General features: G+C 36.8%; 1 pseudogene; it reads right to left on the bottom strand.

The window, feature by feature from the left end:
• Window positions 1-296: 296 nt before the first annotated feature.
• LOC149150417 (putative inactive receptor kinase At1g27190 pseudogene) lies at window positions 297-1070 on the bottom strand (annotated as a pseudogene).
• Window positions 1071-13619: the final 12549 nt, after the last annotated feature.

Raw genomic sequence — 13619 nt, forward strand, 5'->3', positions numbered from 1 at the left:
ATTTTCGCCCTCGCCGTTCACCCTAAGATCTGGTCTTTCTGAGTCTGATTTCCAGAAATTGCCTATTTCCTTTTGCACCACCAACGCCGAACAGAGCAACAATGATAAGAAGAATGATGTCGAAAATTTTTGCATCAACATCGATCTTGAATGCATGGTTTGTCTTGATCAATTCAAGGATGGTGATAAATGCCTTGTGTTACCAAAATGTAGCCATTGTTTCCATGTTCCCTGTGCAGATGTTTGGCTCTCCCAGCGCTCCATATGCCCCATTTGCAGAGGCAGTGTTGAAATTATTAATGTTGATCAACACCCATGTGGGCCAATGCATTCATCTCGCACTTGAAATCTTTTTCAGTCTGTGCTGAACATGGCCGGAGTCTTTTTACTGCCAGCAAAGATTGATCTGGCAGTTTGCCGTTGTAGATTATACCTTTCCTTCCCTGCAAAACGATATTGTCTTCGCTGAAGTTGCCAGTGACCGCCACAAGATCAGCCAATCTCATCTTCCTCATGGGCATCTCGAATGAGCAAACTTTAAGAGATCTCCGAGCTCGGACATATTTCTGCCAATCGTTGGGCTCATTGGTACTTGGCGGTGGGATTTTGACAGATCTTCTGCTTTTTGCTTCAGAAATCATCCAATGAAGATCAAGTAAAATCCAGACAATTAACACTATGCCAAATAGAAGAAAAGCCGCAACAACCATGGGATTGTTCGGTGCTGTGCACGTCTTTGAAAGTGGAGGCCCACATAGCCCAGGGTTACCCTGAAAATTAGAGGCAGAAAAGTTGTGAGTGAATGAAGGTATATTTCCAGTAAGCTTGTTGTTTGCTACATTGAAGTCCTTGAGACGGTCGATCCGTGTCAATTGCCAGGGAATTTCCCCTGTAAGTTGATTTCCATTCAGGCGGAGGATATTGAGGTATGTGCAATTATGAACCTCAGCAGGAATAGGTTCCATAAACTTGTTCTGGGAGAGATCAATGGTTACCAGAAAAGGAAGCCATTGGCAGAGCTCCTTGGGAATGGTACCCGTAAGACTGTTTTGAGAGAGATCCAAACTCATCATACTCTTGCAGTTCTGTACTCCAGATGGAAACTCACCTTGAACCCCAACTCTTCAAGCGAAATTGACTTCACTTTGTTATCATCATCATGCCAACAAGTAATTCCCAGAAAATTGCAAATAAACCCATTGTTAGTGTTCTGGAAGTTCCAGGTGCGGAGGTTCCCTTGAGGGTGCTTCAATTCCTTGTAAGTAGTCTGAAGACACTGTACATCGTTTCCTGGAGAAATGGTCTCGGACGAACTGAGGCATATGAGTTGGAGAATGAGTAGCATGAGCCGTAGCAAGCCCAAACACCCAAAAATCGTCATGGCTTAATCAGTGCTCTCCTGTCGTTTCAAACACAATCCTGTACCTGCCTAATCTCAACAAATGGCCGCTGCTCACCCAGCTCAAACAGGATTGCTGGTATCCAAGTGCAAGCATGAATCGCTTGCCCCATTTGCAGAGGCAGTTTTGAAATTAATAATGTTGATCAACACCCATCGACCGAAAATCCTCAGAATTCAGTGGAGATTAACCCTGCAGAAGAACAGGCACTTGGGCCTCAGTTAGATATTATGGGTAATATTAATTCTGATTCTCACGCGGATAATGTCGTCATTGAGATTCCTTTATAGAATAGATAGTTCATAATTTCTCACGCGGATAATGTCGTCATTGAGATTCCTTTATAGAATAGATAGTTCATAATTTTTCTTGAAATTTTGTTGCGGATTGTATTGGTTTTTCTGTGTAGTGAATTGAGTTGTGTAAGATTTGTATTCACAATTTTGTAATCCAATGTACTCCTGTCATATTTTTCTTTTGAAGATAATATTGCATCGATGTAGAATAAAACCATTTATTCTTGAGCAGGGTAGTCATAATTCTTACATGTGAAATTTCATTTTGGATTGCTTTTGCCTTCCAAGGTAATATGGGATATATGTGAAATAGAACTACTTATTCTTTAACAAGGTAATCATAGTTTTTACATTTGAAATTCTGCTTCCTTTATTAATTCTAGGCTTGTAGGTTTGAAGAAGCCCTTTTATTTTTATTTTGTCCATATATGAATTATTGGATTAGCGTCTGGCATTTTTGAAGTTGATATTTTGTGCCAGCATTACGCTTGGCATACATCAATGCTTACATTCCATTTTTCCAAAATTGGGACTCTGGGACTCTGAATTTGACATTTTCTGTGAGCATTTTGGGTGGCATATATAAATGCTGAAAGCCTATTTTCCCCAAAGTTGGAGCTGTTGGCCATGTATAAATGTTAGTAATCATCTAATATTTAGTATGGTGAAGGTGGTTTAATGTCTTGCGGAGGCTATTTCGTCAGTTTCAGGATAATTTATGCATTAACACAATTTCATGTAAATTTGTTATGGGATAAAGTGGATGTTCCTAAACTGCAGGAGACATGATCATGTAAATACTCAGCAATATTTTGTGCCTATATCTCAAGTTAATCTAAGAATGATGCCATGAACAGCTATGTGGAATGCTACCTCTATCTGAGGAGAGGTAATATTTTATTTGGCTAAGGGCCCAAACATCGATTGGGAGGGATGCCCTGGCCACCTTCAAACCAGACTGTTAAAACTACTAGAAATTGGATATGGAAATTGAAGTTGACACTCAGTGGAATTAGCTGGCATAGTTGGATCACAAATCCATGGCCAAATTGTCAATGTATCCCTGGGATGATTCTGAAATGTCAAACCTTCAATGAAAAAGAAAGTTGAATTCTCAGTCCGTTCTAACTTCTACCAAACGCCTCTTCTCACTGTATGAAATACCAAGATTCATCTATTATGATATTCAAAGCGTCAAGATGTTTCTTAACAATAGCTACTATCATTGCATCGGGGAAAAAAATTGGACACTGTGATGCATACATAATAAAACACAATCTTTGTTCCAAAGAACCAAAACTTAATATAAAAAATAGAGTTTGTTCCCACCTTTGTTGCTATCTAACCATTACTCCAACTCATTAACTACTACGTCTTCTCCACTGCATCGTAGTCTTGGTTTGTCTTGATCAATTCAAGGATGGTGATAAATGCCTTGTGTTACCAAAATGTAGCCATTGTTTCCATGTTCCCTATGCAGATGTTTGGCTCTCCCAGCGCTCCATATGCCCCATTTGCAGAGGCAGTGTTGAAATTATTAATGTTGATCAACACCCATCGACCGAAAAGCCTTAGAATTCAGTGGAGATTAACCCTGCAGAAGAACAGGCACTTGGGCCTCAGTTAGATATTATGGGTAATATTAATTCTGATTCTCACGCGGATAATGTCGTCATTGAGATTCCTTTATAGAATAGATATTTCATAATTTCTCACGCGGATAATGTCGTCATTGAGATTCCTTTATAGAATAGATAGTTCATAATTTTTCTTGAAATTTTGTTGCGGATTGTATTGGTTTTTCTGTGTAGTGAATTGAGTTGTGTAAGATTTGTATTCACAATTTTGTAATCCAATGTACTCCTGTCATATTTTTCTTTTGAAGATAATATTGCATCGATGTAGAATAAAACCATTTATTCTTGAGCAGGGTAGTCATAATTTTTACATGTGAAATTTCATTTTGGATTGCTTTTGCCTTCCAAGGTAATATGGGATATATTTGTAATAGAACTACTTATTCTTTAACAAGGTTATCATATTTTTTACATGTGAAATTCTGCTTCCTTTATTAATTCTAGGCCTGTAGGTTTGAAGCAGCACTTTTATTTTTATTTTGTCCATATATGAATTATTGGATTAGCATCTGGCATTTGTGAATTTGATATTTTGTGCCAGCATTACGCTTGGCATACATCAATGCTTACATTCCATTTTTCCAAAATCCATTTTTCCAAAATTGGGACTCTGGGACTCTGAATTTGACATTTTCTGTGAGCATTTTGGGTGGCATATATAAACGCTGAAAGCCTATTTTCCCCAAAGTTGGAGCTGTTGGCCATGTATAAATGTTAGTAATCATCTAATACTTAGTATGGTGAAGGTGGTTTAATGTCTTGTGGAGGCTATTTCATCAGTTTCAGGATAATTTATGCATTAACACAATTTCATGTAAATTTGTTATGGGATAAAGTAGATGTTCCTAAACTGCAGGAGACATGATCATGTAAATACTCAGCAATATTTTGTGCCTATATCTCAAGTTAATCTAAGAATGTTGCCATGAACAGCTATGTGGAATGCTACCTCTATCTGAGGAGAGGTAATATTTTATTTGGCTAAGGGCCCAAACATCGATTGGGAGGGATGCCCTGGCCACCTTCAAACCAGACTGTTAAAACTACTAGAAATTGGATATGGAGATTGAAGTTGACACTCAGTGGAATTAGCTGGCATAGTTGGATCACAAATCCATGGCCAAATTGTCAATGTATCCCTGGGATGATTCTAAAATGTCAAACCTTCAATGAAAAAGAAAGCTGAATTCTCAGTCCGTTCTAACTTCTACCAAACGCCTCTTCTCACTGTATGAAATACCAAGATTCATCTCTTATGATATTCAAAGCGTCAAGATGTTTCTTAACAATAGCTACTATCATTGCATCGGGGAAAAAAATTGGACACTGTGATGCATACATAATAAAACACAATCTTTGTTCCAAAGAACCAAAACTTAATATAAAAAATAGAGTTTGTTCCCACCTTTGTTGCTATCTAACCATTACTCCAACTCATTAACTATCATTTTCCCACCCTTATTGCAAGCTCCATCTGTTTTAAAGGCAAGAAATGGAATGGTTTTTTTGTTAGTTGGATTACCAAAAGAAATGGGTTAGTTAAGATAGCTTATAAATGCAGGCACAAGTTCTGAGGCTCTCATGGTGTTATTTCAATATATTGGCCATGTTCAAGTTTTGAATAGAACTGTCCTGAAAAATATCTCAAAGAAAATCGATTGCAATTTCATTGTAAAATCCAAAATTTGAAAAAAGAGGAATTCACATGAGCAAGTGACTCGATGAGTTGCTGAAATTAATACAAAAGTATTCTTTCTTCAACACCCTATGGAATGTAGGCACATAGAAAGAATGCAGGGGTATCAACAAAAATGGAAGAAACATATGAGTAATACCACCTAAGTCACAACCTTGGACCCTGATTTCTTCAAGCGAGGAATATAGGGCCGATTCTAAATCCCTTTTCACTCGACCATTAGATTTAGTGGTTTTAATCGTACAAACCAAAGTTTCGAGTGAACTTCAAAAGAGACTATAACCAGCATTTTGTGAATGCATTATTTTTTATGGGGGAAATCTAAGGAAACAACTACAAGTATCCATTCTTTCAGAGTAGGTCAATGCAAGAAGTGTCTAGCTTTGTCCCTTTAGTTGTGGCCAAGATTGAAAATGCACTGTAGAAATTTATTACTGTGGGCAGAGCAAAGAAGATTTTAGTACAAAAGAACTTGCCCATTGGCTACTCACCGTCGTATTTAACACTATACACTCCATCTGGAGAACCAATGGACAACATAGGGTGCATTCCGAGGTTTAACAATTTATCCAAAACTGGGAATGATGTTCTATAAGCCCGAGTGAAAAAACTTAAAGCACAATATCCACAAGTTAAATTTGTTTTTGCAGACTTTCACGGGGCAACCCTCAAAATTTTGAACTCCATAGAATTTTGGGCCGTAGAATAATGTGTTACAGGCTTGTTGTGGAATGGGTAGTTGATATAATTACAATTTGAGCGTAACATGCGACGCTGTAGGAGCATCTGTGTGTACAAATCCTGGACAACATTTCAACTGGGATGGGATTCATTTGACTAAAGCCATTTACAGAAATATATCGAAATTGTTTCTGGGCGGAACATTCACATCGCATAGTCCTCAGACTCTCTACACAATGGGAACTACACAATTGTAGACACCACTGTGAACTGACCGATGGATCATAAAGTACAGAAATATCAATAATACATTCTATTAATAATTACGCCGTAGCGTTTCCCTTTGAAATGAATTACCCCAGCCGTCGCCATGTCCTATTATTTACCGTGGATTTGTGGTGTTAGACGATCAAACAAAGCTTGATCGTTGATCCAAAATTAAAACGGTTCATGAAACTGAAACTGTTCATGAATTTTCGCCCTCGCCGTTCACCCTAAGATTTGGTATTTTTGAGTCTGATTTTTACGCTGTAGCTTTTTCCTTTGAAATGAATTACCCCAGCTGTCGCCCTGTCCTATTATTCACTGTGGATTTGTGGTGTTAGACGATCAAAAAAAGCTTGATCGTTGATCCAAAATTAAAACGGTTCATGAAACTGAAACGGTTCATGAATTTTCGCCCTCGCCATTCACCCTAAGATCTGGTCTTTTTGAGTCTGATTCCCAGAAATTGCCTATTTCCTTTTGCACCACCAACGCCGAACAGAGCAACAATGATAAGAAGAATGATGTCGAAAATATTTGCATCAACATCGATCTTGAATGCATGGTTTGTCTTGATCAATTCAAGGATGGTGATAAATGCCTTGTGTTACCAAAATGTAGCCATTGTTTCCATGTTCCCTGCGCAGATGTTTGGCTCTCCCAGCGCTACATATGCCCCATTTGCACAGGCAGTGTTGAAATTATTAATATCGATCAAACACCCATCGATCGAAAAGCCTCAAAATTCAGTGGAGATTAACCCTGCAGAAGAACAGGCACTTGGGCCTCAGTTAGATGTTATGGGTAATATTAATTTTGATTCTCACGGATAATGTCGTCATTGAGATTCCTTTGTAGAATAGATAGTTCATAATTTTTCTTGAAATTTTGTTGCGGATAGTATTGGTTTTTCTGTGTAGTGAATTGAGTTGTGTAGGATTTGTATTCACAATTTTGTAATCCAATGTAGTCTTGTCATATTTTTCTTTTGAAGATAATATTGCATCGATGTAGAATAAAACCATTAATTCTGGAGCAGGGTAGTCATAATTTTTACATGTGAAATTTCATTTTGGATTGCTTTTGCCTTCCAAGGTAATATGGGATATATGTGAAATAGAACTACTTATTCTTTAACAAGGTAATCATAGTTTTTACATGTGAAATTCTGCTTCCTTTATTGATTCTAGGCCTGTAGGTTTGAAGCAGCCCTTTTATTTTGTCCATATATGAATTATTGGATTAGTGTGAATTTGATATTTTGTGCCAGCATTACGCTGGGCATACATCAATGCTTACATTCCATTTTTCCAAAATTGGGACTCTGGGACTCTGAATTTGACATTTTCTGTGAGCATTTTGGGTGGCATATATAAATGTTGAAAGCCTATTTCCCCCAAAGTTGGAGCCGTTGGCCATGTATAAATGTTACTAATCATCTAGTAATTAGTATGGTGAAGGTGGTTTAATGTCTTGCGGAGGCTATTTCATCAGTTTCAGGATAATTTATGCATTAACACAATTTCATGTAAATTTGTTATGGGATAGAGTAGATGTTCCTAAAATGTAGGAGACATGATCATGTATATACTCAGCAATCTTTTGCGCCTATATCTCAAGTTAATCTAAGAATGTTGCCAAGGAAACGCCGTAAGGCATAAATTAAGGAGCAATGGCGACATAGGAATAGAAAAATCTAAATAAGGTGCAAAATGTGCATAAATTGAGGAGCAATAGTGACATAGGAATATGCAAATCTAAATAAGATGCAGAAATGTGCATAAATAGAAGAGCAATGGCGACATAGGGATAGGAAAATCTAAAAAAGATGCAGAAATGTAACAATCAACATATGGGGACATTTGTTCCCACATCACACCTCATCTAATAAAAGCTCTATCACGATGGTGCACATGCAAGCCTTTACAACTTGTACCAAATTTCAAATCAGGATTGCGTTGACAACGAAGAGCCACCTAGAAAAATTCTTTGTTTCTGTTTGAGTTAAAAATGTTTTCATGGTGTACACCCAGTTTGGATACCATCTGTCCAGAAGAGCACGTTTCATTGTATTTTCCTTCATTTCCAGTATAACGAGAATCACCACTGGAATTCACATGGAAAAAAAATTCAGTCTCTATCAACGCCATTAAATGCAATACACATATTAGATATAGGTGCACAATCTCTATCTTCTCATGTTGGCAGAAGCAGTAAAAATGATTTCAATTAATCTAATCCAATCTAGCACAAAATTAACACGCATGGCATCCATCAACATCATGGATTGGATAAATTTGCAAGTATGGTTCCTCCCATATTCTGCTATTTCCCGCTATTTCATGACCCTTCAAAGTTTAAAAAATTGATAGCTTCTGAAAATTGTAATATTAGCAGCCAATCAAATTTGAAATGAATTAATACAATCAAACAGAATAATATAAGCATCCAATCAAACTTGAAATGAATTAATACAATCAAACAGAATATGTAGCCCACATTCTGTCCAAATACGATTTCCAGGCTCTAGATTCATAAACCAAAGAAATTTTCCGGTCCAAAGGAGGCTCAGAAATTTGCCAATCCAAAGGAGGCTCTTTGAAAATGCTTCGATTGACCTTGTAAGAATGTTGATATACATTTGTTATTGCATTAAAAATGGCTGATTCGAACATGTGAATCCTCACTTTGGGGGTCATCATGTCTCTTACATATGCAAATGGCAACTGATCCAGAGGATCGAAGAAATCTAATTCATTGAATAACAGGCAAGAAAATAGCTTCATTGAAAGGGTGTGCTTTCTCAATATCAGTGCAGTATCAGCCACATCTGTAATGCCAACAACAACCCACAAAATCAAAAAATCAGTTACAGAGAGAACCAACCTCAAAACAAATCTCAGATGCTATCCCACTAAAACTTCACCATAATTGAGCAAAGTTGAGTTCTCATACCACTTCTTGACGAAAGATTTTCAGAGCTCCAAGGTTGCAAGCCATTGGCATAGTAACTGTCCATTTGATACCTCACAGCTTCTTTGCTCCAATTTCTCCATATGACTTTAAAAACGGCTTCCTCCATGGTATGAGTATTGTAGGGATGCTTTCAGATAGCAATATCAACGTTGTGAGTTACATGGAGATTTTCCAAAATTTACAAAAGATCAAGAACAAGCTGTAGCTTGGCATCATTCCAAATGTTGTAAACACAGTTTGAGAAAAGCTCGTGGGAAAGATAATTGGGTATGCGGCCATTCATTACAGATTCCTTGTATGGAAACTCCCAAACCAAAACAATGTGCCAAATTCCAATTCTATGAGACTCATTGGGCTTGATCTGGTATCTGGCAAGAAGTGTGAGAGTTGCATTGTCCATAAACATGAAGAAACAAATGTTTTCTATTGTGATTTTCTTAACATTCTTGGGTTTATTAATCTTTCATAGGCTCCAAATATAGTTGAAATTACCACACCCCCCTTGCACTGTTCCATGACCTTCTTGTCTTCTTCAGACACAAGGAACCCTCGGGTACGATAATTGGCAAAACCACAAGGAAAATCAATCCCTTCAGAATAATTGAAATACCTTTTTCTTTCCTTCACATCCAGATTTCCACTGAAGATCACTAGACCTGAAGTTGAATTGGGATTTTCAGTTCCTTTCATGTACGGTAGCCGAGGTCAAGAACAAGTTGTAGCTTGGCATCCTTCCAAATGTTGTAAACACAGTTTGAGAAAAGCCTGTGGGAAATATAATTGGGTATGCGGCCATTCATTACAGATTCCTTATATGGAAACTCCCTGACCAAAACAATGTGCCACATTCCAATTCTATGAGACTCATTGGGCTTGATCTGGTATCTGGCAAGAAGTGTGAGAGTTGCATTGTCCATAAACATGAAGAAACAAATGTTTTCTATTGTGATTTTCTTAACATTCTTGGGTTTATTAATCTTTCATAGGATCCAAATATAGTTGAAATTACCACACCCCCCTTGCACTGTTCCATGACCTTCTTGTCTTCTTCAGACACAAGGAACCCTCGGGTACGGTAATTGGCAAAACCACAAGGCAAATCAATCCCTTCATAATAATTGAAATACCTTTTTCTTTCCTTCACATCCAGATTTCCACTGAAGGTCACTGGACCTGAAGTTGAATTGGGGTTTTCAGTTCCTTTCATGTACGATAGCCGAAACATATGAGTAATACCACCTAAGTCACAACCTTGGACCCTGATTTCTTCAAGCAAGGAATATAGGGCCGATTCTAAATCCCTTTTCACTCGACCATTAGATTTAGTGGTTTTAATCGTACAAACCAAAGCTTCGAGTGAACTTCAAAAGAGACTGTAACCAGCATTTTGTGAATGCATTATTTTTTATGGGGGAAATCGAAGGAAACAACTACAACTATCCATTCTTTCAGAGTAGGTCAATGCAAGAAGTGTCATCAGTTTCAGGATAATTTATGCATTAACACAATTTCATGTAAATTTGTTATGGGATAGAGTAGATGTTCCTAAACTGCAGGAGACATGATCATGTAAATACTCAACAATATTTTGTGCCTATATCTCAAGTTAATCTAAGAATGTTGCCATGAACAACTATGTGGAATGCTACCTCTATCTGAGGAGAGGTAATACTTTATTTGGCTGAGGGCCCAAACATCGATTGGGAGGGATGCCCTCGCCACCTTCAAACCATACTGTTAAAACTACTAGAAATTGGATATGGAAATTGAAGCTGACACTCAGTGGAATTAGCTGGCATAGTTAGATCACAAATCCCTGGCCAAATTGTCAATGTATCCCTAGGATGATTCTGAAATGTCAAACCTTCAATGAAAAAGAAAGCTGAATTCTTAGTCCGTTCTAACTTCTACCAGACGCCTCTTCTCACTGTATGAAATACCAAGATTCATCTCTTATGATATTCAAAGCGTCAAGATGTTTCTTAACAATAGCTACTATCATTGCATCAGGGAAATAAAAATTGGACACTGTAATGCATACATAATAAAACAAAATCTTTGTTCCAAATCAGGGAAATGCTAGTTTTAGAAAGTAAAAAATATGTTGAGATGACCAAATGGTGGCAAAATGCCTCACAGCGTTCCTCATGATGTGATACCAAAATTCTCTTCAATGCGTCTCTCTTATCTATGACTCTTCAATGTGCCTCATCCCTCAATCAATTGTGACAACTAAATACACCTTGGTCCTCCTCACACTAGATTCACAATGTTGCTTTACTTACACAATGACGCATAATACAACATGATGTGAAATGCCAAATAATACCTAACAAATGTGTATTCTCCATGATGAAGTAGCTAATTTATAGATAAAAACTTACACTTTAAAACTGTTTTATAGTTTTTTGGAAGCATCATGAAATTGACATTGAAACAGTGAGAAAACATCATCAAGAATGCAAAAATTTAGGGCCCACGAACTTGAAAGCTTGTAGGTGATTATGTCAGATTGAGAAAGCTTGAATTGGAAACTCAATTTAAAATGTTACCAAATTCCATTCCTGGGTCTCAAAGCTCGCAAGTTCTCTATTTTTCATGATGGAGTAGCAATAATATTCGTTCTTCATGATGGAGTAGCTATTTTATAGATAAAAATTAAAACTTATAAAATTGTTTTGTAATTTTTTTTGGAACCATCATGAAATTGACATTGAAACAGTGAGAACACATTATCAAGAATGCAAAAATTTAGGGGCCATGAACTTGAAAGCTTGTGGGTGATTCCCGTCAGTTTGTATTGGAAACTCCATTTAAAAATGTTACCAAATTCCATTCTTGGGTCTTGAAGCTCCCAAGTTCTGTGCTCTAGTTTTTAAGGACATTTAATATCCTCATGGCTTATATTACTATTCCCTGAAGAAGGAATCTTCCATAATAATCCTCTATGCATGTACGCATTTGTTTGAAAATATTACTATTCCCTGAAGAAGGAATCTTCCATAATAATTCTCTATGCATGTACGCATTCATTTGAAACTTTCATGTTCAATAATGTTTCCCTTGTAAAATGTTACCAAATACCAAATTCCATTCTTGGGTCTTGAAGCTCCCGAGTTTTGTGCTTTAATTTTTAAGGACATTTAATATCCTCATGGCTTATATTACGATTCCTTGAAGAAGGAATCTTCCATAATAATCCTCTATGCGTGTACACATTCGTTTGGAACTTTGATATTCAATCATGTTTCCCACACAAACGTAGACCATTTTTTTCCAATCTTATCTAAAGAGGTCACAATTTTGTTTGGATGACAAATTCCAAAATTTGACTGTGGGAGTGTTTAAATTTCTTTTGGATGGCAGAAATGGATTTAGCATCCATCATGAATGCCTGGGTACCCAAAATACTAGAGCTTGACCACTGTAATTGACATTTTCAAAAAAATCAGCTAGATTTTTTCAAAATCATGCTGGAATTTTTATTCTTATCATCATGGCTCCAACAATTTTTCATGGATTTTCAAATATGGAATGACGATCATGATGTTGTTGACAATATCGTATCATTTCTTTCACCTCTTCCATTACAATATAATAGTATTTTCTAAGAACACCATAAATAGGTAGCATATGGAAAAATTACATCTCAAAAAAAAATGTACAAAAACATGTTCACATATACAAAAACAACAACATGGATAATCGATAACCTTTAAAAGACATTACTATTATTTACCAAATAGCCATATTCGAATACACATAACTAATCATTTCAAGTATAACTCATTATCATCCACCCTAGCTTCCAACAATGTCCATTCACATGTTGCGATTTTTCCACACACTACTATTATTTACAAAATATTCATATTCAAAATACACATAACTAATACTTTCAACTCTAACTCATTATCATCCACCCTTGTTTTCAACAATGTCCATTCACATGTCTCTATTCTCTCCCCTCTATACATGTCCCTATTCTTCCCCACTCTATGCCTTACGGCGTTTCCTTTGCAACATAAGGTGCAAATGCTAGTTATTCCATCTAGTATATCTAGAGATTACCTTGTATAAAAATAACAACCACAAAAAACCGACGTATCGTTGACAAACTAGAAAACTATATTTCATAAACACTTTTTCTAAATGGCGGTAACAGGTTTTGAATCTAGCATTTTTTTGTCTTTTCTTCTTTTGAAAATAAAACTTGCGAAAGAAAAGATGACAAAAGAGAAATATATTCACAAGAAAATAAACAAAACAAACAAACTAAATATCTGCCAAAGAACGACATTGAATCAACACTCAAAACTGGGAAAAAATAAGACTATGAGTAAAAGGATACACCAAGGAGATCCAAAGTAAATATACACAGGGAAATCCAACTCGAAGTCCGAAAAGGAAAAGGGAGAGAAACAAAGAGACAATGACATGCATGGTGTTGTACGCATTTGGGGTCCAACTCCTACAAAAGATCATGAGATTTTCATCTAACTGACTCCATTACGGAGATTGGTCTATCACGAGATGAACTAGCAGTGGAATTCGATCTCATGCTTCCTTCATATTTCAAGTGCTTCCCCAGTGATGAAATTCCCTTTTATCCACTCAAGTATCACTAGAGACCACCTCCCACCTAAGACAAACTGACATCTTGATAAGG

The sequence above is a fragment of the Pinus tabuliformis genome, chromosome 9, assembly GCF_031772625.1.
Source record: "Pinus tabuliformis cultivar Carrire ecotype Pingquan chromosome 9, CPIR1, whole genome shotgun sequence".
NCBI classification, from domain to species: domain Eukaryota; kingdom Viridiplantae; phylum Streptophyta; class Pinopsida; order Pinales; family Pinaceae; genus Pinus; species Pinus tabuliformis.